General features: G+C 36.7%; 1 protein-coding gene and 1 pseudogene across 3 annotated transcripts in view; both read right to left on the reverse strand.

The window, feature by feature from the left end:
* LOC111052018 (gonadotropin-releasing hormone II receptor) overlaps positions 1–17986 on the reverse strand; it is a 352206-nt gene extending 334220 nt beyond the window's left edge. Inside the window, exon 1 of one of the 3 annotated variants that reach the window (XM_039421483.1) lies at positions 17627–17986. The gene's annotated coding sequence lies outside the window, so the exon portion shown is untranslated. Of the gene's footprint in view, positions 1–17541 lie in introns of all 3 variants that reach the window. The other 2 variants (XM_039421485.1, XM_039421481.1) reach the window with 2 other exon arrangements.
* Positions 1783–7146, reverse strand: LOC111051061 (annotated as a pseudogene).
* Positions 17987–22941: the final 4955 nt, after the last annotated feature.

A 22941-nucleotide genomic window follows, 5' to 3' on the forward strand; every position in this document is an offset into this window, starting at 1 on the left:
AATGTACCAGCAGTAACTTGAAGTAATGTTGAGTGTTGCTGTAGAGCAGGCAATAAGGGAGAGTTTCATGGGAAAATAAGATAATTGCTCTGTATTTCATTGACCGAAAATACAATGATAACAGCAATTTTTGATTTGCATAAAATCCATCAATCACTTTAAATAATAAAATTCAAAATAATTATACAGTATGAGAAAGGACATTAGGCTGAGCCGAAAACTGTCTCTCTCCCGAATTTCGATGTTGATCGGCTCAATAGATTGCGGGCTGTCCATGAACCACGCAGAAAATTAATAAATTGCTGTGAGAGCTACCGAAGCCAGACCCATCCTACTGGGATGCATCTTATAACATTTTCTCATGATTAATTTTCTGAACTGAACATCGGATCGATTCTTGGTTGAAAGAGATGATAAGGTTTCTTCTGATATAATAGCCTCAATGATCAATTATTATGATTTTAGAAATTTTCTTTTTTTCTAAATAACTCCATAAATCAACAATACATCTCATACTCACTAAAAGACTAGAGAAGATTTCATAATGATCAACTTACATCACTGTAATTGTGGATAATAATGCTCTACAAGCCGAAGTCAGCATTCGATTTATTGTTTTGTATTGGATTGTATGGAGACCCGTAAGGAGATCCACTTATTCGATTCATCAATGAAAATTAATTAAGGAAATTCTGAAGGGGTTCCTATAAGAGGGTAGGAAATTGAAAGGGAACTTTTTTTTCAAAAATCATATTCAATATTCAAAATCAATATTCGTTCATGTAAAACCTAGATCACAATACGAGAAGGTATGAAAAACGTACTTGAAAAAAAGTAGTCCCATGCTCCCTATTAATGATAGATACAGTAAAATTTCGTATTAATTAGGCAGATTATATAACTCTAATTTGAGGCATGCCAACTAGTCATGCTCAACCAAAAACGGAAATAATTTCTTGCTTACCCAACATTAGAGATCAGACAGCTTCAAAGTAGTAAAAATAATTGAGATAAGTACTGTCAATCAAATTATACTTACAATGAAAATGAATAATCATTGAAAGTCATACAATATTTATGAGTAATTTACTGCGTTCCTAGAGAGAAACAAATTGATAAGTGACTACTACAGACCAATCAAACTCTTGAAATTTGAGTGATTAGAGCACTATCAGTTTAGAAGAATCCGATAAATTCATAAATTACACACATAACTCGAATGCACAAACTATTCAAATAATAATAAATCAAACGACCTGATTGGCGTTAGAATGAAACGTTGATAAGCAAACATTTTCAGAATCAAAGATCAAATTCTCTCTGACTAGAGGAGTGTAGTTCATGCACTTCTAATATGACCCTTGTTTAAAATTATTGTATGTTGAAAATCGAAACAACTCGCTTGTAATAAGTTTGATCCTAATGGAATGGTACTAAGTTATACAGTATAGTTATGTTTTATTCTTTTCTATTAATATTGCAATTCTATAAAAAACCGTCTGGACTCGACAACAGCAAATGACTTCACAATCCTCAGGTTAAAATCCAATCCATAGTTCATGTTGATTAGAGCTCGAAATAATGTGACCTTCAGTAAGAATATCCTCAAACTGCTATGGATTGGTTGAATGAGCAGCATTGATACTCATCACAAGTCACTTTGATATCTTTGACATCTTATTTATTTATTTATTTATTCGTGGACAGAATCACAAACCATATAAATATGATTAGGAAGGAACAACAGGCTTGGCCCAAATCTATTCCATTCCCAAATTTTGATAAATTAATAAAATGTCCAAAAAATAGGTTATGTTTCTACTGTGAAACGTTCAGGTTCAATTTCCGTCCAAAAATATATATATATAAGCTAAACATTTTGAATTTAGAGAAATTGAAACACAGAACTTTGTTTAAATAAAACACTTAATTATCACTTCATATTGAATTAATCAAGCTATTTTAAAAAATTTTGAGCCCAAAAATACACACAACTTCTCTCACTAAGCACAGCTGTTATGTGAATCTATAAATCTAGTATGTACTCCATGAAAACGGAATTTGTACATCACTGTATGAGTACTCAATTTCTACATACTTATATATTATTTATTGGAACAAGTTCAAGAATTTGATGGTAATCAAGGTTGGAACTCAGAACAATACTGTGATGGTCACTGAGCAAACCTTCATGTTGCACATTCATTGTCAATGCTGCCAAATCATGTCACCTCAACATCGTCCGTTCGATACCTTTGTGTGATGGCAGTTTCCTCCCAGGGCGTCGCTTTTCCCGATGTAAAGAGGAGTGCGCCGGCATGTGCAATCATGGCACCATTGTCAATGCAGTAGCGCTCATCCGTGGCATACACCTTGGCCCCCCTCTCCCCACACATCTCAGCCATCATCTGCTGCAGTCTTTCATTGCAGGCCACCCCTCCCACCAGCAGCACCTCCTGCGAGCCGCAATGGGCCATCGCTCGTTCTGTAGTTTCAACCAGCATAGCGAAGACAGTTTCCTGGAGTGAGAAGCAGTGATCCTCGGGAGTGTACATGCCCGAGCTTATGAGTTTTTCAGCAATGTCTTCGATGAAAGAAGACCTGAGAAAGAAACATCCATGCCTTTGACTGCGTATGGCAATTGGAAGAACTTTTTGCCCTTTTTCGCCATCTGCTCAATGTTGTAGCTCGGACTTGGATCGTTTGACAGTTTCAGAACTCACGCAAACCGATCCAAACAATTGCCGACAGCGATATCAATGGTTTCTCCAAAAATGTGGTACCTATTTCTGGCATACGATATGACTTGGGTGTTGCCTCCACTCACATACAGAACTGTGGGATTATCACTGTTGGTAACCACTCGCCCCATTTCGATATGTCCTATACAATGTCCTACCCACGATCGGCTTGTTTCACAACTGGGCAACACATCGAGCAACTATTTCATTTCATTTCATTTTTTTATTTCACCACCCACATCACAAGGATGAGGGGCACGTCAAGGAAGCGAATGAAAGTCGCTACTTTTGAATTACACTCTTCACTGGAAATTCCTTCAGTGAATAGAGTGGATTGTCTAAAAATTATTTTTTTAGAGCTTGCTTAAATGGTTTAGGCTCTTTTATACTTTTTATATCGTGTGGCAGGCAATTATGAAAGCGGAAACCCTGTGTATGTGGCTGTCTCTGTGTTTTCAGCAGTCTACTGTATGGGAGGTCGAAATCGTTTTTTCCTCTTGTATTATGTTCATGTATATTGTGTCTACATGGTCTAACCGTTACATACTTTTTTATATATAGAATTGTCTTGTAGATATAGAGGAATACTACTGTAAAGATTCTGTCCCTCCTGAAATAAGGCCTGCAGTGAGCGTCATATGGCAAACAGTTTTATAATCCTTATTGATTTCTTTTGCAATATCAGTATTTGTTCTATGTATGTGTGCGGTGTGCTTCCCCAGGCTATTATGCCAAAACTAATGTGTGAAGCGAATAATGAATGATAGGCCATCATTGCAAAGCTTTTATCTGCTATACTCCTTATTCTTCTTATCCCATAGAGTGATGTGGATAATTTGCTACACAGTGATTTAATGTGCTCCTGCCATGTCAAGTTTCTATCTAATATTATGCCCAAGAATCTTGCTGAACCCGAAATCTCCTCCTCAGTGTTCAACTGGCTCCCAGCATTCATGATGGTCCTTGCCTGTGTTTGAAAGTTTACTATGGTACTCTTTGAACTGTTTATATTTAATTTTAATTCTAACAAGGCTTTTTTTGTTGAGGCTATTGTTGTGTTATAATGTGACTGTAGTTCCTCCTGGGTTTTCCCATTTATTATTAATGTTTTTTAGGCAAGCTATTAATATAAATGAGGAAGAGTAAGGGCCCCAGCACAGATCCTGTGGCACTTCATTTCTCATAGACTGGGGCAGAGACCTAGCAGTCATTTTTCTCCCACATTTCTTATATTTGAGCTCCACAATTTGGTTCCTATTTGTTAAATAGTTTTCCAGCCATTTCTTTGCCTGTCCTCGTATCCATATATATTCTATTTCTGACAGCAGAATCGTCCAGTCCAAGGAGTCAAATGCCTTCCGGAGATCCAGGAAAACCGCCGAGATCCTGTTTTTTGCTCCCAGTTCTCTGTAATTAAGTGGATGAAATTTGCTATAGCTGTATCAGTTGATTTATCGTCCCTGAATCCATGTTGATATTGGTGGATCTTCTTAGTTCTTTTGAGAAAGTTTAATATCTGTAGGTATATAGCTTTTTCTAAGTATAAAGATGGCGTTGGCAGATTTGATATCGGTCGGTAGTTCTCAATGTCAGTTTCACAGTTCTTCTTATGTTTTGGATGGACAAGTGATATCTTCATGCTGTCGGGCACTATTGATTCTCTTATTGGGAAGTTGATTATTTGTAGGATTGGGTAGGCAATTTCCTTTCGACAATGGTACAGCAGTTTCCCTGGGATTCCATCTATACCTGCTGAGTACTTGTGTTTTGTTTTTGCGAAAATCTCAAGCATGTCCTTCTCTGTCACTCTCTTGTATGCCTCCAACAATTCCTCATCACTGTGTTCCAATTCACAATTAGCAGTGCTTGATTTCTGACGGTCTGTCTGCTCTATATTTAAGAAATAATTATTGAAGACTTCCACTAGGTTGTGGGGATTTTTTTCTAAATTGCAATTTATCCTCAGACAGTCTCCTCATCCTCATCATCATTCCTCCTCTTCTTTCTCTCTTCATTTATCACCCGCCATGTCTCCTTTGTCTGGTTAGTTGACCGCTTTATTCTCTCTGCTATATGTCTTTTCTTTTCATTTCTGACTTCACAATCATATAATTTCTTCAGATAGGAATATTTATCCTTGTGATCCTGCTCTCCAGTCAGCATGTATATGGTATTAGCATCTCTGTCTCAATTTTCTAATTGTTTCTGTTATATTGAATTGGTTTCTTCTCAGGGTGCCAAGTTTTTTATCTTTAAACGGGCAGATGCAATTTAGATGGTACTGCATTGTTTTGATAAAATTATTGTACTTATCATTTACAGATCTTGTATTTGTCAGTTCACTCCAACTCTCTCTTTGCAGACGTAGTCTAATTAGTTCCATATTTTGAGTGTTCAGTTGTATTATCTTTGTCATATGAGGCGTTTGGAGATTCACGGCTGTGTCTAAAATGCATCCTAATCCTTTGTGATCTGATATTACATTATCTATAATCCTGACTGTAGGCCTGATCATGTTTGTAATACAGTAATCTATGCTAGTTTCTGTGTCTGTAGTTTGTCGAGTTGGTGGAAGCTGTACAATATCTAAACTATGCTGTGCCAAGATTTTCTTTAGTTTTCTCAAATTTGAAGAATCTTTTAGAGAGTTTATATTTAAATCACCCATTATTGCAATATTCTCGTTTTTTGTCAGGATGCTAGTCCATATATTCTAAAAATTCCAGGGTATTCCCCGATGTCGGTCTGTAGATGCATACTATTATAAGCCCTTGAGATTTTGTTATAAATTTCAGTGCAGCTATTTCACATGTCAATTCCATGGAAGATGATTCTGTGTCTTTTATTTCAAGGTTGAAGTCCATCATGTTGCGTGATAAATATAGCTGTGCCACCCCACATATGTTGCCTCCTTGAGAATTCTGATTGTAAAGTGTAACCTGGTATATTGGTAGTTTCCAATTTATTCTTGTTGAGTCCGTGTTCTGCTATCAATAGGAAGTGAGGTCTTATCTTGTCCAATTCAATTACCAGCTGATCTATTTTTTCTGAAGGCCTCTTTGTATGTTTAGGAAAAACATCTTCAACTTTCTGTTTTTTGGTTCGTTTGGGTTTTTGTTTGTGCTCAATGCCTGTTTTTTGTTAAATACTTTTGATGTGTAAGGCTGTTTGCAGGAGTTGAGAAGTTTTTTGGAATGTTGCTCTCTGTTCTAAAATTTTGTTTGCATGTGAGTCCATCAGTGTCAGTACATGGATCTCTTCTATCCTGTTCCAAGTCCTCTACCTGTATATCCGTCTCATCAGGATGAAAGTGGCCATCAATGTGGAGAGTAGCATGTAGGATTTCCTTCACAATGTAACCTTTTCCCATTCTGTTCAAATGCAACCCGTGTTTTGTGTGGTAATGGCGTGGCAGGCTCAATAGTTTAATCAGCTTTATTAATTTAGTGTGACATAGCTTACTTATGTGTAGGTTTGCCTTCCAGATGAGATTATTCTGGTGTGACCTTCCTGCCAGATCGTAGCGGTATGGTATGTCAGAAAGGATTATTTGAATGCCGTTATGTCTTGAAATGAAATACCTGAGAGATAGTATGTATAATTCTACATCTGATATTGTGGAGGTTTCTGTGAAAATGTTGGTTCCGCCCACGACAACTAAGCAGGTTTTATGGTTAGGGTAAAGCTCTGAATTGTGAATATATTTATTAGTAATTTCAGCTAATGAAGCGCCAGGATATACTAAGCCACAGCATCCATGATCTTTTGGCAGATAATTCTGTAGCTGGCAACTCAGATTTCTACCTTGACTGTCGGCTAATATTATTACATTTCTATGATGAGGATTAGTGTTAGATTCAGTGAGTGTGTTGTCCCTCAGCGTGATTTTATTGAACTGTGATGTGGAGCTAAGCTTTTTTATTTCTTGGTTTAGCATATTTGTATTTTCAATTAACTTCTGTATCCGCTTCTGAAACTACTGCCACTGAAACGAGAGGAGCACCCATTCCTGGCCCCTTTGTGTAGCACACCACATCTATGTCTTTGGGTTCTTTTTTAGCTTTATCTGAAGCTTCTTGCACAACATCCAGGATATTGTCTCGATGATGTTGAGCTGTAGCTTTGGGCATGAAACCTTCGCCTGGAGGAGTTATAAAAGTTCTTCTACAGTTTGAAAGAACATTTCCATCTTGAACTATTCCAATACCAAGTTTATTTGCACTGCCTTCAAACCCTATTGAAATTACCATTTTAATAATGACGTTAATTACTAATCAATATAAAAAACTTATATTCAATCACAAAGAAATAGTAAACTAATAAACGTCTTCCCAATTAAGATAAATGGGAAGAAACTCAATTTTACTGAAACATAACCTAAAATTTAGAACAACACAGTGAATCTATATTGCATTTGATAGTTGATATATCCATAAAGCCCTGCGCTTGCAGATGCGGGATGAATGCGGGACGCACTACATCGAAGAGAGCTGGTAAATTTTGACCATTTAACCACGGTTTTAGAATTTATCCGCTCCAGTCACCCTGTTTCATCCTGCATCGGTGTGTGCTGTATGCAAGCCTTAGTGCCGGTTGCACAAAAGCCGGTTAAATTTTAACCGTGATTAATTCTACGAGAACCATTCAGAGAGCCTTTTCAAAAACGCCTTCTCTGATTGGTTTTCTGATTGAAATTGATCACGATTAAAATTTAACCAGCTTTTGTGCAATCAGGCTCTGAAATTGTAAATGTAAGACTGGGCCTTCTATACACCACAAAGCACAGGCAATATGATTGAGAAAATACAATTTAGTAATGTTAAATGTAGTTTGCCAACATGCCATATTATAGAAGAGTAATTGGAGATCAGATTCAAGATTCTTCATTTTCCAGACATTTCACAATATTTGAGCTCGTCATATAATAATATAGTATGGCATACACGATATAATAAAAAACATACAGAACACAATACTGAGTACATAGCTACAACAGGAAGGTCACAAAATTGAACTTCTTGTTCATAGGATTGATTATAGAATTAGCAGGTCACGCTAATACAATAGCCTTTCCAAATTTATTTATAGGATAATTATATGACATGCCAGATTTACTATGAACAAAGATACGGTATTAAAAAATACCAATCTAAGTATTATCTTTGGTTGCCTTCATGAGACCTCAAATTCAGATTGAAACTGGAATGTATTTTCGCCTACTGATCAGAAGGCTCATATTATTAAATTTGATCAACACTAGATTAGACGACACCACTGACCAGACCACGAAAACTCAATACTATGATGAAACCGTGTTCGCTGGGTGCTCCACAGAGCATCACCAGAATACCAAATTATTTTCTCGCTCAGCGCTGTTCGGCAAAATTATTCAATGCAAAACCGGCCCACGAAATAAATTGAATTAATTTGGAGTAGAGGTGAACGGTAAACTTTCCATGAATGTGCTTCAGATTTTCGGAGGTTATGTAGTAATGTACAGAAAAAGAGTGTTAGCAAGCATTCTTTCCACCAAATTTTCGGTAGATGTAGAAAGTGAATATCATGAGACATAGTTCTCTCCTTCTATGTCATACGTTTATCAGTATTCTGTTAAGAGGGAAAATGCTGTATTGAAATTTGGAATGTCAATTAGCAATAAACAGTTCAAGAGACTCAATTGTTGAGATAATAATGATATGTTGGATAGATAAATTCCCCTATTTTACACTTTAAAACAATGCAAGTGATGTGGGTGGAGTTGAGACAACAAGAGTTACCTCTTCCACTTGACCCAATGATATGAGTGAGAGAGCTAGCAAATTATTATGATACAATTGATATACAGAGTGATTCTTAATTATGGTGAAATAATTTAATACGTGATAGTAGAGGTAAAAATAAGAAAAAAGTTCTGATAAACATATATCCATAAACGCTTCATTAGCGAGCTGTACAGGGTGAAAGATTTCGACCGGAATTCAGTTCCTCTAGTGAAATACACCGATGCTGAATTGTTTGGGGACTAGTTTTTAAAAAATGTATGGTGGATTCATATGGAAAAATATCTGAAAAATTGAATAAAACTAGTCTGGAAGCTGTAGTGTGAGTAGTTTTTGAGAAAAAAGTTAAAATATGCAAAAAATCCAAGTGAAAAAACACAGACTTCTACGTTTGATGCCCAATAACTTTCTTTAATGACCAGTAAACAAATCAATTTTTGCAATGAAAATTGTAGAGAATTTAATTCTGAAAAGAATTATGTAAGCTAAATTCGAATAAAAGTTAAATGAAATGTATTCTTATGTAGTACATTACAGCACAAAAATTTGCTTTTTTATGAGAGAACTAACTCATAGGTTGTAGATGATTGCAAATAAAATATTCGGTTCTTTATGAAAAGTTTTATTTTTATATGAAAGTAACATATCTAAATGACATTAAACTTATACCAAAAGACTAAAGATGATGATCAAAGTGACATCCGTTGTTCTAAATGCATATGTTCAGACGTCTTATCATCGATTGTCGGACCTGTTCAAATATTCCAGGAGTCTGCTTTAACATTTCTATTCCATTCAAAATCCTTAATCGGAGTTCTTCAATGGTATCAATCGGAGTATTCTATACTAAGGTTTTCAAGTGTCCCCAAAGATAAAAATCCAAAGGATTTAAGTGTGGTGACCTAGCCGGCCTATCCATTGATATGGAAACCTGTGATTCAGGTGTTCACGAACAGCAACACTGAAGTGTGCTGGAGCTCCATCATGCATGAACCAAATTTTTTGGCGCAACTGAAGAGGTACATCTTCAAGTAAGATAAATAGCTCCTCTCTCAAAAAGTTTAAGTAGATTATGCCATTAAGCCTGGGAGGAAGCTCGAAGAGAAGTAGATGATCTCCTATGATTCCTGTCCAAATGTTTACTGAAAACTGATGTTGTGGACGATTAGGATTGATGGCATGAGGATTCTCAGCTGCCCAATGTTGGTTGTGGACGTTAACGATAGCTGTTCTTGTAAAGTGTGCCTCGTCGGTAAATAAAACGGTTGTTTAAAAGTTTGGGTTAACAAGTTTTTCTAAAACCCATCGGAAAATACCAGCACGGGGAATACAGTCTCGTGGCAATAGAGTATGAACTTTCTGGAGGTGGTATGGATGAAATTGTTGCTCTTTTAGTATCCTGTATCCTCCAAATAATAGATTGATTGACATCAAACTGCACTGACAATTCTCTCGTGCTCTTCTCTGGATGTTCATAAATTTCATTAAGAAATCAACAGTCCTAGTGGATCGGGGTCTGCCAGCATAAATGTGCTCTTTGGACATCAAAGAGCCTGTTTCAGACAGACGTTGATGAATAGTGGCATAAAACCTTGAGCTTGGACATACTCGTTTAGGAAAGTTCATTTGATACAAACGTCTTGCTTCAGTACTATTACAGTGTCCCATCCCATACATTGAATGCATGTCAGCTAATTCGGAGTATGAATAATGTCTTAAATGACCTGCCATTTTTCAAAAAGTTAACACTTAACACAAAAAAGCAAAGTGGGATGTTTTGTGGGATGCACACAAAAAGTACAGTGCGGTTACAGTAGGCCTAACTTACAGTTTGTATAATTATTATTCAAGGAAAATCCTAAATAAATGCTGCAAATCACCCCGAAGACCTCTGCTACTGCAGACATTGACAACAGGGTTAACAGCTAGATAGAAATTCGATGAGAACTACTATCCAAAAATTAGTTGCCAGCCCGGGAATCGAACCCGGTACCTCCCAATTGCTATCCAAAAACGATTATTTTTCAAATTCATAAAAACATGATGGCGGCCATTTAAAATGTTGCTTCTTAAATAACTCAGAATCCGTTGGTTTTACAAAACATTTACAAGAATAACTTTTCTTAGTAAATTTGATTACCTATCGATTGATTTGTTATTTTATTAAGATTGGATCAATATTAACTGAGATATGGCCGCTTTAGTGATAGGTGACCACTGAGAGTTTGTTGCAGTGCACACCAAGGCATGCTGATGAAGTCGCCTCAATGATGCAACAATCTCAATTTGCATTGTATATTATTAGTATGTGATTTTTGGTCATTTCAAACAATGAAATAACGTTACATAACCCGCTAAAGGTGGGTCACCAATCACTAAATCTGCCATATCTCAGTCAATATTGGTCCATTCTTAATAAATCAGGTACCAATCTATAGGTAATTAAATTTACTAGAAAAGTTATTGTTGTAACTTTTTGTAAAAACCACCGGTTTCTAAGCTATTCAAGAAAAAAAAATTTGAAATGGCCGCCAGTTGTTAGAAATGATTGAGCAAAGTTTCAATTGCATGTTCAACTATTATTTAGAAGAAAAATAATAAGTGAAAAAAGCAAAATGGCCGCTGTGTGAGTAACTGAAGACTTCCGGACAGTTTAAATATGATATTTAGATATGTTTGTTACCCAGGAAATGCCCTAGAGTATTAGTAGGGAGTTCGTAAACACTCTGTATAATAAGCATGATAGTTTAAATTAACACAATTCTCCTACCATAATTGCTTCTGTTTCCTATTAATTCTATCTGATTGTTCGATCCCACCATGAACCTTTGATAGAATGCTACCTGAAGAGTAGTAGATTCGAGCCCCAATAAGCACTCGTTTGACACCTCAAGCTAATAATCTCATTTTATCGCCCAAGACCCAAGAACAGTAATATTATTGGAAATCTTACAGGCGAAGGCACAAGCAAAAAACTATTACCTTACTTGGCTACATGTCAAACGAATATTTTTTCTTAAATTCCTGCCTTTCAAAATGATGAAACTATAAATGTAGGGCCTATACTAAAATTCACTTCAATCAGTCAGCATTGGTTAAATGAAAGCAATTTGAAAGTTATGAATGGAGGGAGTTCATGTTCTTTAGATGGAATGCTGACAGTTCGAAGTTAATCTCACTATAGAAACCATATCAGAATAATGCTAATTTGACTGAAAACCCGAGTTGTAGATAGGAATTCAAATGAGATTACCAGTAGGCCTATCCTGGAGATGATTTATGGGAGGAACTGGAGAAAATGGTCCGAATATACCCGACTAGAGTGAGTGGCTACATAATGTTTTCGAGGAAGACAATGACCTACTAATTCGAATATCCCTGTTCTTCCTCGTATACTGAATTCTCTCATCTCAGACATTTTCGAGTCTCTACAAAAACCTCCACCAGTGCAGGTTCCACTTCACTCAAAGACGATTAGATTTATATTTTGACTTAATTTTACATTTTCCCACAGTTGAAAGTGTGTGACAACTCGCCAAATACTATATATTATTTGCATTTTGCACATTGAATAAAATAAGCGAGTACTGTTTTTGGTCATAATGTGGAGAATCCACTTGAATGTGTGCAATTGCGTGTTGACTGATCCCGCTTCTGTCTCCCCTTCAATCGAAATTTGTGAAGTTAGAATGTAACGTTTTTCTCAATAGCTGGCAGAACGAATCAGATACAGATTATAGAATTATTCGATTATAGTTTTTTTCTGAATGTTGTATCAAAGCACATCAAAGAATGGCAGTATCCACAGTCTGAAAACAGTAAACTTCTTTGTTGGAGTTTCAGTGAATATGTGGTTATATATATATTATATATATATATTATATATATATATATATATATATATTATATATATATATATATATATATATAATTATATATATAATATATAATTATATATATATATTTATTTATTTATTTATTTATATAGCACTATAGAATTTTCGGGGAGCTGGGCCCCCTTTGTCAATCAACCAGGAAGTGAAGTGGTGAGATTTGAACATTCTAACGTTCGTGACCACAGAGACGCGGTAGAGACGTTGTGCAAACCATAGAGCACAGACGAACGGAGGCGCACTGATTGAAGGAGCACTATGGGATCAGTTGGTGGGTCATGATGGGTTATTTCAAGCGGGAGATTTCAAATTTGAGTGGGTTATGGATAAGGAAAGGTGTAGATTATGAATTGATAAAAAAGAGGAGATTTAAAATTAGAAATCCGAAATGAAGTAGAATAAAATTAGAAAATGGAATTATAGAATTGAATTGGGATTAAATCTATCTTTATTTCTATTTTAATTTTTATTTTTATTGAAAATTTATTATATATTTAATAGCTGTGAAATTTCTTATATTTGATGAAATTTATTTCAATTTAATTGGACAGTTGGTGTAGAGTTGATAGTTATGGTACTATTGCTGTCTGTTAAGACCAGGACTGGAAGCAGCTCCAAGCACCCAAAAAAAAGCCAATTCTTTCGTCTTGACATCTATGGAGGGGGCTGTGGGAGGGAGAGTGGCAAGGACTTTGAAGCATTGGTCAAAGTTCTTGTTGTGCTCAGAGCCATGGGTGGGGATGGGTAGGGAAGTATTATTTTTTTAAGGAAGCACTGTGATTGTTGATCCGGAGGTTTAGGGCAGTAATTCGGGCAGTAAGTATTATAATAAATTTTCAATAAAAAAAATCTATTAAAATAGAAATAAAGATAAAATAAAGATAAATTCAATTCCAATTCAATTCTATAATTCCATCTATCTGGTTGGTGTGAGCACTGTTCATCCATACTGGAGCACAGTATTATGCAACTGAATATACCAGGGCCAAACCAGCTGTTCTCATTGTGTCTGCTGAGGCTCCCCAAGATGAGCCAAAAATTGGTGTTGCTATTCTTGCCTATAATTCGACAAATATGTGGTTAAAAACTCATTATAGAGTCAGTTCATTCACAATTTAAGCTCTTAGATCATTCAATTAAATCTGGCCAACCTGTGAAGTTGGAAAATTCACCCGTTGTTAATAATAACATACCAGTTAATGAAATATAGTTAAGATCCCAAAATTTTAAAAAATAAGTCATACTACTTGAAGTGTCTTGCCATATACTGTTCATTATTTGAAATAGGCCTGATGTGTTGCCAAAAAAAGTATTTATCAAACAATAACAGTGATAGACGCGATGGTCTATTGGTTACAAACGTCTGGAGAGCGTTACAAACTTCCTTCTTCTAGCCCCGCCTGGTTCGCGGGTTCGAATCCCGCCGATGGCATGGACGTGTGATCATCTCATCAAATCACTCATGCACTTTCTGTGGTTGAGGACGTTAAGTTATTAGCGTTTCAATTCAAAATATCCGTCACTTGTTTGCTAATAATCGTGTTTTGTCCTGTTCTTACTTTATGTCGATCTCAGAGCCAACCTACAACTCAAGAACTCCACACACTTTCATACTTTTTAATTTGATGGAATTTAATAGTAAATGGCTTAACACCTTGATTAGTATCAAGGTGCTCAACACTTTTATTGGTATTAGAGAAGATGGAAAATGGAATTTATTAGACTAAATGGGATTTATCCAAAACAGGATTATTATATCAAATATACAGAGTGGCGCAAAAGTCACTGGACAGTTGGCTAAAAGAAAAAATAAAATAACTGGAAGATGTAGTACAATAGTTTTAGCCCATGATGTTGGTATTACAAAATGTTGATAATTACGCCTCGTCAAGTTGGCAATACCATGCAATGACAAACACAACAATCGATCTAGTCAGTTTTTGAAAGCGTGTTCTGTGAGACATGTTCAAAGCTGTAGTTTCCGAATTATTTTTTTATTTTTATTTTATTTTTATTTTTTTTTTGTTAAACAATTGTCACGATGTTAACGAAAGAAGAAAGAATCTTCGCTTTAAAACCATTTTATAAAAGTGGTGCTACTGCAGTTGTTAATGAATGGGGTAGACACTTTACATCAAAACCACCATCTAGACAAACAGTATACGACATAAGAGATAGATTTGAACAACATGGATCTGTTATGGATGCACCAAGATCTGGCCGCCCAACAACAGTCTCAACTGAGGAAAATGTGTTGCGGGTATGTTTAGCTGTGACCAACAGTCCACGATAATCAACCAGACGATTAGCATCTGAGCTGGATTTATCACGAAGGTCTGTGCAAAGAATATTACACAAACAGAATTTCAAAGTTTACATTCCACGTTTGCTACATGGGTTACTTGAAGATGATCCAGATCGACGTCTTCAATTTTGTGAATTGATGCTTAGCCAACAGAAACACGATCCTAACTTGTTCAATAAAATTGTGTGGTCTGATGAGGCTAATTTTAAGTTAAGCGGACAAGTTAACAGACATAACTGTACTTACTGGTATACTGACTATCAAAATCTTTTGTTAGAACAACAACTAAATCAACGTGGTGTGATGGTGTGAGTGTCTGGGGGGCAATATCATCATTTGGCGTTCTTGGACCATATTTTTTGAAGGAACTGTGACAGGAGATAAATACTTGGATATGCTTCAGAATTACGTGGTACCAGGACTCATGACGTGTGCTGAAAACTTTCAAGAAATTTACTTTCAACACGCTGGTGCTCCACCACATTATGCCACTAACGTTCGCGATTATTTAAACGAAGCTTTCCACAGAAAAGTGAATGGACGAGGGGCAGATATAGACATGCCTCCACGTTCACCAGATATCACGCCCATGGACTTTTTCGTATGGGGTGTCGTCAAGGACTTTGTTTATTCTCGAAAGCCTCAGACAATCGACGAACTGAAAGACTACATACACGACGCATTTGAAGGTTTGGACAGTGATACCAGGCTATGCCATAAAGTATGTCACAGTGTTCCCGAAAGACTGGAAAGATGTATTAATGAAGACGGAAAACACTTTGAACATAAAAAATAATTCTAAGTATTTTTTGTAATAAAAAATAAATTCAGTCTTTGTTTATAGCAGTGTCCAGTGACTTTTGCGCCATCCTGTATTTGATAATACCACGTCTTGATCTGATCGATAAATAAAACTGGAATTATTTTCATCCTCACCTCACTATTTTGTTTTGTTCTAGATAAGCGGTTGACATACGATCAAATATTAGCAAATAGCAAATATTTATTTTATTTATTTTTATTTTTTATTTATTTACAATGCAAATGATACTAATGTAATAACATTGAAAGATAAAATAATAAGATAGTCCTTGTGCTATTTACAATACAATTGAATATTATCACATAATGTAGAGAGCAATTATCACAGACTAAATCAGCTCCAGAAAGCAATTTCTCTATCCGATAAAGAATAATGGTAATGTCAATATATTGTCAATTCATATAGAAATAATAACATAGTACCCTTTTCTCAAGACTTTTTTTATAGACACTTATAAAAAAAACAACTTTTGGTTTCGGCAATCAAAAGTTTTGAATTAATTTTGGAGAAAAGTTGAAAATGTCTTGAAAGCCGAAACCAGTTGTTTCCCATAACCAAAGTGTTCAATATCGTGGGACCGAGCTCCGCTCGGAAGTCAATGGGCATAGGAATGGAAAACTTTAAAGTAAAAAATCATAAAATTATCTATGAAAATTTATTATTTGCTTGAGAATTAGAGGTACTGTCCAGTAACGACTGTCATATACAGATTGAATCTGAAATGATGACCCCTGAACTTTGAAGGTGAGAGGTGTAAGAATGTTAGAGTAAGTACTCTTCCATAAGAACTCCTATTCCCTCATTACATTCATTTTTGCAATTGCGAATGGATAGAGAATGTAGGAATAGATGAGGAAGATGAATGTTCTGAGGGAAAAGGAGTTCTCATGTTCAGTTTTGTCCTGTTCCCTCATTACATTCATTTTTGCATCTTCTTCTTCTTCTTCTTCTTCTTCTTCTTCTTCTTCTTCTTCTTCTTCTCTTCTTCTTCTTCTTCTCTTCTTCTTCTTCTTCTTCGTCTTCTTCTTCTTCTTCTTCTTCGTCTTCTTCTTCTTTTCATGTCCTCCAGCGAGTTTTCCCAGGAATGGGACCCTGTGTAATCGAATTTTTATATCAAGAACCTCCTATATTGCAAACTTCATCAAAATCGTTAGAGCCGTTTTCGAGATCCGTTGGACATACATACATAAATACAGAAATTGTTCGCTCAATATAAATGGATATAAAAAAGTTAAAAAAGTGAGGTTTTTGAATAGTTATTTATATATGAAATAATACTTCAAAAAGCCCTATTACAGTTCATTATTGATCAATATAATCGATATGAACGATTCTGGGGTTCGTGATCATTGATAACTATCATATATTCATGAGTTTAATATCAACAGAACATTCTCAGCCAAGCATGTTTCTGTTTCCTAGCAACCATCAAAGAAGAGAATTGGCAATCAATCACAAAGATTTTAGTACAGTAACTATATAACCAGTAGATATAGTGAGGTCCACGTTATAATGACAGTGGATGAAGATAGAAGAATAGCGATGCCGATTCTCTGCATTAATTAATTATATTTCTACACTGTCAAAAACATAATTGTCATCGATGTGGACCTAGAAAAGGATAGTACCACCGGCTTTGTCGAATGATAGAAAGGAATAGCAAAACCAAAGTTGTACAAATACTGTCATTATAACGTGGACCGCACTATAGATTATTTTTATAGTTACTGTAGATTTTAGTAGCCGTCTGCTGGCTAGCCAAATCTAACGCTGCGTACAGACTTGAGCGCCACGAACACGCGCATTTTACTTTTCCATTCTGATGTTCAGCTCATTATATCTGTATTTGTTGTATAATTACATCAGCTGACGGAAAGTGAAAGGCACGTGTCCGTGGCGCTCACGTCTGTAGGTACCTTCACGTTCACATGACTGCTCTTCACAATGCTTACTTTTGTGGCTCAATACTGTCATCTCATAAATAATTAGAAATACTAACAGTTTTTCTCCACTGCTCGTTGAACATCCCAAACATTCAGATAGAGAAAGAGAAATAAATGAATACGTATCAAAGATGAACTCACTAGATGCGGCAAGTAGTTTCGGCTTAAAAGGTGAGGAAAATCCAAAATCCAATAGTAATTAGGTATTCACACACTCATTCACAACTCACGGTTTTCACCACTACAACGTACAAACAAAGACTGGACCGTATTGGTTGATAGTATTCCGCTAGTGACCGTCAGAGGGGGGGGGGATCATTTCGATAGCCCTGGGGTCAGTCTCCTAACCTTGCACCGTTTCAAAACATAGCCTATGGCTCCGTTATTATTCAGTTCATATTTCCATTACAGACTATGCCTGTTGTTCTCTCCCAATCATATTTATACATGTTTTGTAACTGAATGAATATGAATTTAATAGATATTGTAGAGCACCAATAAATTCCACATACTGATACACATAACAAACCGACCGGCGATCGAAATTAATTAATCAGTCGTCGGGAAAATAATATGATAACGATATCGAAAATGAGTTCAACATCTCAAGTTTTATCTGGTGATTTATGTGAAAATACTCAACGCTGCTGTGATAAGTTAATTCGAGTAATTATTAGTTTTGATAGTCCAAAAATAAATTAATTATCGGAACGAGTTATTTTAACAATCTCTGATGAACAGTGTTCATCCTACATTTGGGAGCCCTCAATATTGCACGATGTCTAGCCGATCTCTATCGAATGTATAATTCTTGTTTGACATCTATGATATTTCTTTATCAGAAATCCATCACAATGAATGAGATAGCTTTTCTGAAACCTAACTGAAGAATGAAAGAAAAGTCATAGAGTAATGCATCACAAAATAAGACACCATCAAATTCATGGATGGATGGATTTCAAAACTTGACTTGAAATGAGTGTTCTCTATCAATATCATTGATCAATCATTATTACAAAAGCCTGGCTGGGGAGAGGCACAGACGCGCACTATTCTTTGGGATGAGGATTGTCAGCAGGCTCCTGTAGTAGGCCTACTGAACTCAAACAAGCTCCTATACTTGGCTTTCCCAGGCCAGCAAGCAAGTTCATCCTGGACACTGATGCAGATCATAACACAGCTATTGGTGGAGTACTACCACAAGAAAACATGGAGAGGAAATCGTCATAGGATATTTGAGCTAAAAACTGTCATAACCTGAGCGCAATTACTGTGTCACCGGAATTCTTGGCGGTTGTGAATGTCAATTAGTCATTTTACTAACACCAGTACAGACGTCACTTCTTGTTTAGAGATGATCATGCATACTTGACATGGATTTTAGTACAGTAACTATATAACCAGTAGATATAGTGAGGTCCACGTTATAATGACAGTGGATGAAGATAGAAGAATAGCGATGCCGATTCTCTGCATTAATAATTATATTTCTACACTGTCAAAAACATAATTGTCATCGATGTGGACCTAGAAAAGGATAGTACCACCGGCTTTGTCGAATGATAGAAAGGAATAGCAAAACCAAAGTTGTACAAATACTGTCATTATAACGTGGACCGCACTATAGATTATTTTTATAGTTACTGTAGATTTTAGTAGCCGTCTGCTGGCTAGCCAAATCTAACGCTGCGTACAGACTTAAGCGCCACGAACACGCGCATTTTACTTTTCCATTCTGATGTTCAGCTCATTATATCTGTATTTGTTGTATAATTGCATCAGCTGACGGAAAGTGAAAGGCACGTGTCCGTGGCGCTCACGTCTGTAGGTACCTTCACGTTCACATGACTGCTCTTCACAATGCTTACTTTTGTGGCTCAATACTGTCATCTCATAAATAATTAGAAATACTAACAGTTTTTCTCCACTGCTCGTTGAACATCCCAAACATTCAGATAGAGAAAGAGAAATAAATGAATACGTATCAAAGATGAACTCACTAGATGCGGCAAGTAGTTTCGGCTTAAAAGGTGAGGAAAATCCAAAATCCAATAGTAATTAGGTATTCACACACTCATTCACAACTCACGGTTTTCACCACTACAACGTACAAACAAAGACTGGACCGTATTGGTTGATAGTATTCCGCTAGTGACCGTCAGAGGGGGGGGGGATCATTTCGATAGCCCTGGGGTCAGTCTCCTAACCTTGCACCGTTTCAAAACATAGCCTATGGCTCCGTTATTATTCAGTTCATATTTCCATTACAGACTATGCCTGTTGTTCTCTCCCAATCATATTTATACATGTTTTGTAACTGAATGAATATGAATTTAATAGATATTGTAGAGCACCAATAAATTCCACATACTGATACACATAACAAACCGACCGGCGATCGAAATTAATTAATCAGTCGTCGGGAAAATAATATGATAACGATATCGAAAATGAGTTCAACATCTCAAGTTTTATCTGGTGATTTATGTGAAAATACTCAACGCTGCTGTGATAAGTTAATTCGAGTAATTATTAGTTTTGATAGTCCAAAAATAAATTAATTATCGGAACGAGTTATTTTAACAATCTCTGATGAACAGTGTTCATCTACATTTGGGAGCCCTCAATATTGCACGGTGTCTAGCCGATCTCTATCGAATGTATAATTCTTGTTTGACATCTATGATATTCTTTATCAGAAATCCATCACAATGAATGAGATAGCTTTTCTGAAACCATAGACATAACCATAAGACACCATCAAATTCATGGATGGATGGATTTCAAAACTTGACTTGAAATGATGGTTCTCTATCAATATCATTGATCAATCATTATTACAAAAGCCTGGCTGGGGAGAGGCACAGACGCGCACTATTCTTTGGGATGAGGATTGTCAGCAGGCTCCTGTAGTAGGCCTACTGAACTCAAACAAGCTCCTATACTTGGCTTTCCCAGGCCAGCAAGCAAGTTCATCCTGGACACTGATGCAGATCATAACACAGCTATTGGTGGAGTACTACCACAAGAAAACATGGAGAGGAAATCGTCATAGGATATTTGAGCTAAAAACTGTCATAACCTGAGCGCAATTACTGTGTCACCGGAATTCTTGGCGGTTGTGAATGTCAATTAGTCATTTTTACTAACACCAGTACAGACGTCACTTCTTGTTTAGAGATGATCATGCATACTTGACATGGATTCTACGATTTAAATCTCCAGAAGGACAAGTGGGATGATGGGTTGAACACCTTTACACAGAGCTGGAAAAAGTCAGCAAAATGCCGATGCTCCATCTCGGAGTCCCTGTCACAAGTCTCACATTATATTAAGTTTTAGTCTAAGATCTATCAAGTTTCATATTCTACTTTTTAATTATTCAACTTTTCGAGCAGAAAAAGAAAACGGGAGCTCCGAAATTTATAGACGGGCCTGTAAGTACAGTGGAGCCTCGATATAGTAAATCTCAAAAGAACGATCAAAATAATATCTTGTACTATTACGAGGTAATATCAAGTGGTAGTATTACGAGGTAATGATATTAAGTCGGGATGTAGTTTACATTTTGAATGTAGTTTATGTGTTTTGTCGGTCATTTAGTTTGAATGAAAGCTTTTGTAATCTTGTTAGTAAATTTCTAATGTACCTACTGTAAAAGGGACTGCAGAAAATTTACAATAACGGGGAATGCACTATAAAGTATAGTGGGTTCCACTGTAATGGAAATGAAAGGCTAGAAACGAAACCGGCCAGAGATGAAAATGGAAAACTGTTGGTTTACAGTTAAGATTGAGGTTGATGGTTCACCCAGGATTCAGTGCATAGGTCTGTAAGAGTAAAAAAGGACGGGACACTCATAACCGCACCGAGCCCGCGCCGCGGTACGGCCGAGTTTCGGACATACTATGGCTAGTGAGAAAACAAATGCTTTCAAACGTGTAGGGACACATACTACCGCACCGTATCTGCACCGTCACCGTGTTTGTTGCCCGAGCCGTGTCCGCGCCGTCACCGAATAGTTCAGTTTACTTTTTGACGGTGACGATGCGGGCTCGTTTAACAAGAGAGTGGAAAACTTATTGAAGAGATACGGAATTTTCCAGTTTTGTACGATCAAAGTGATGAGAAATAATTATGGTTAAACGGAAAAATAAGTTAATCCAAAAGTAAAAGTATAACCAAATAATAAGTCAAGCCAAAGGTATAATAAACATAATATAATAAATAATAAAATAAACAACAATAAATATAAAAGAAGGAACCCTTGATGTAACTTAATTTTTTTAATTTAAAACTAATTACGTTTGGATACATAAGGCAGATGATGACAATTTTATTGCTGATTTTATATTTCCGATATATGACTGATTGTGGTATTGCTATGCACCGATATATATACCAGCACTATGATTCTGATCTTCTGTGTCTACAGATAATTAGTTAAAAATTAAAAATACTAGTAGTTCTGTGAACAGTAGACCTCACGCAGTATTCTCATCCACAAGTACCTGATTGAAACTATAGACCTTATGGAAATACAGCAATAAGGTGCGTACAGACTTTCGCTCTGCTCCGCAACCGAACGTCACTCGAGCAGATCGATTGATGATCGACCGGGGAGCAAGAGTGGTAAGCGAGAAGAGCTTACATCTCCCATAACGTTCATGATCGGTGCGACTGCAGAGCGGGGGCGGAGCGATGGAGGAACGAGGGCGGAGCGACGGAGGAACGAGGGCGGTGCGTGCGCGGAGCGGGTTGGAGGCGCGTATATCTGTACGCAGCTATAGACTGACTTCTCCACACATTTGTGTAATCACTTGTCAGCTGATTTATGATGAATAATTCTATAGTCTGATTTTTACTTTCCTTGCCCTATTACCATAGGTAAGGAAAGTATTACTTTCCGAAAAAAATTAAGGTACCCAAATTTACAAATTTCTATACGTTTCAAGGTCCCCTGAGTCCAAAAAAGTGGTTTTTGGGTATTGGTCTGTATGTGTGTGTGTGTGTGTGTGTATAGGTGCGTACAGACTTTCGCTCTGCTCCGCAACCGAACGTCACTCCAGCAGAGCGATTGATGATCGACCCGGGAGCAACAGTGGTTCGACCGGGGAACGCGAGAAGATCTAACATCTTCCGTAACGTTCATGATGGGTGCGTGGGCAGCGCGACTGTGGCTCGATGGAGGAACGAGGGCGGTACGAGGGCGGTACGAGGGAGGAGCGTGCTCCGTGCGGGTTGGAAGAGCGTAGGTCTATATGTGTACGCAGCTTATGAGTGTATGTGCGTCTGTGTACACGATATCTCATCTCCCAATCAACGGAATGGCTTGAAATTTGGAACTTAAGGTACTAACACTATAAGGATCCGACTCGAACAATTTCGATCAAATGCAATTCAAGATGGCGGCTAAAATGGCAAAAATGTTGTCAAAAACAGGATTTTTCGCGATT

Source organism: Nilaparvata lugens, chromosome 2, assembly GCF_014356525.2.
Source record: "Nilaparvata lugens isolate BPH chromosome 2, ASM1435652v1, whole genome shotgun sequence".
Lineage (NCBI taxonomy): Eukaryota > Metazoa > Arthropoda > Insecta > Hemiptera > Delphacidae > Nilaparvata > Nilaparvata lugens.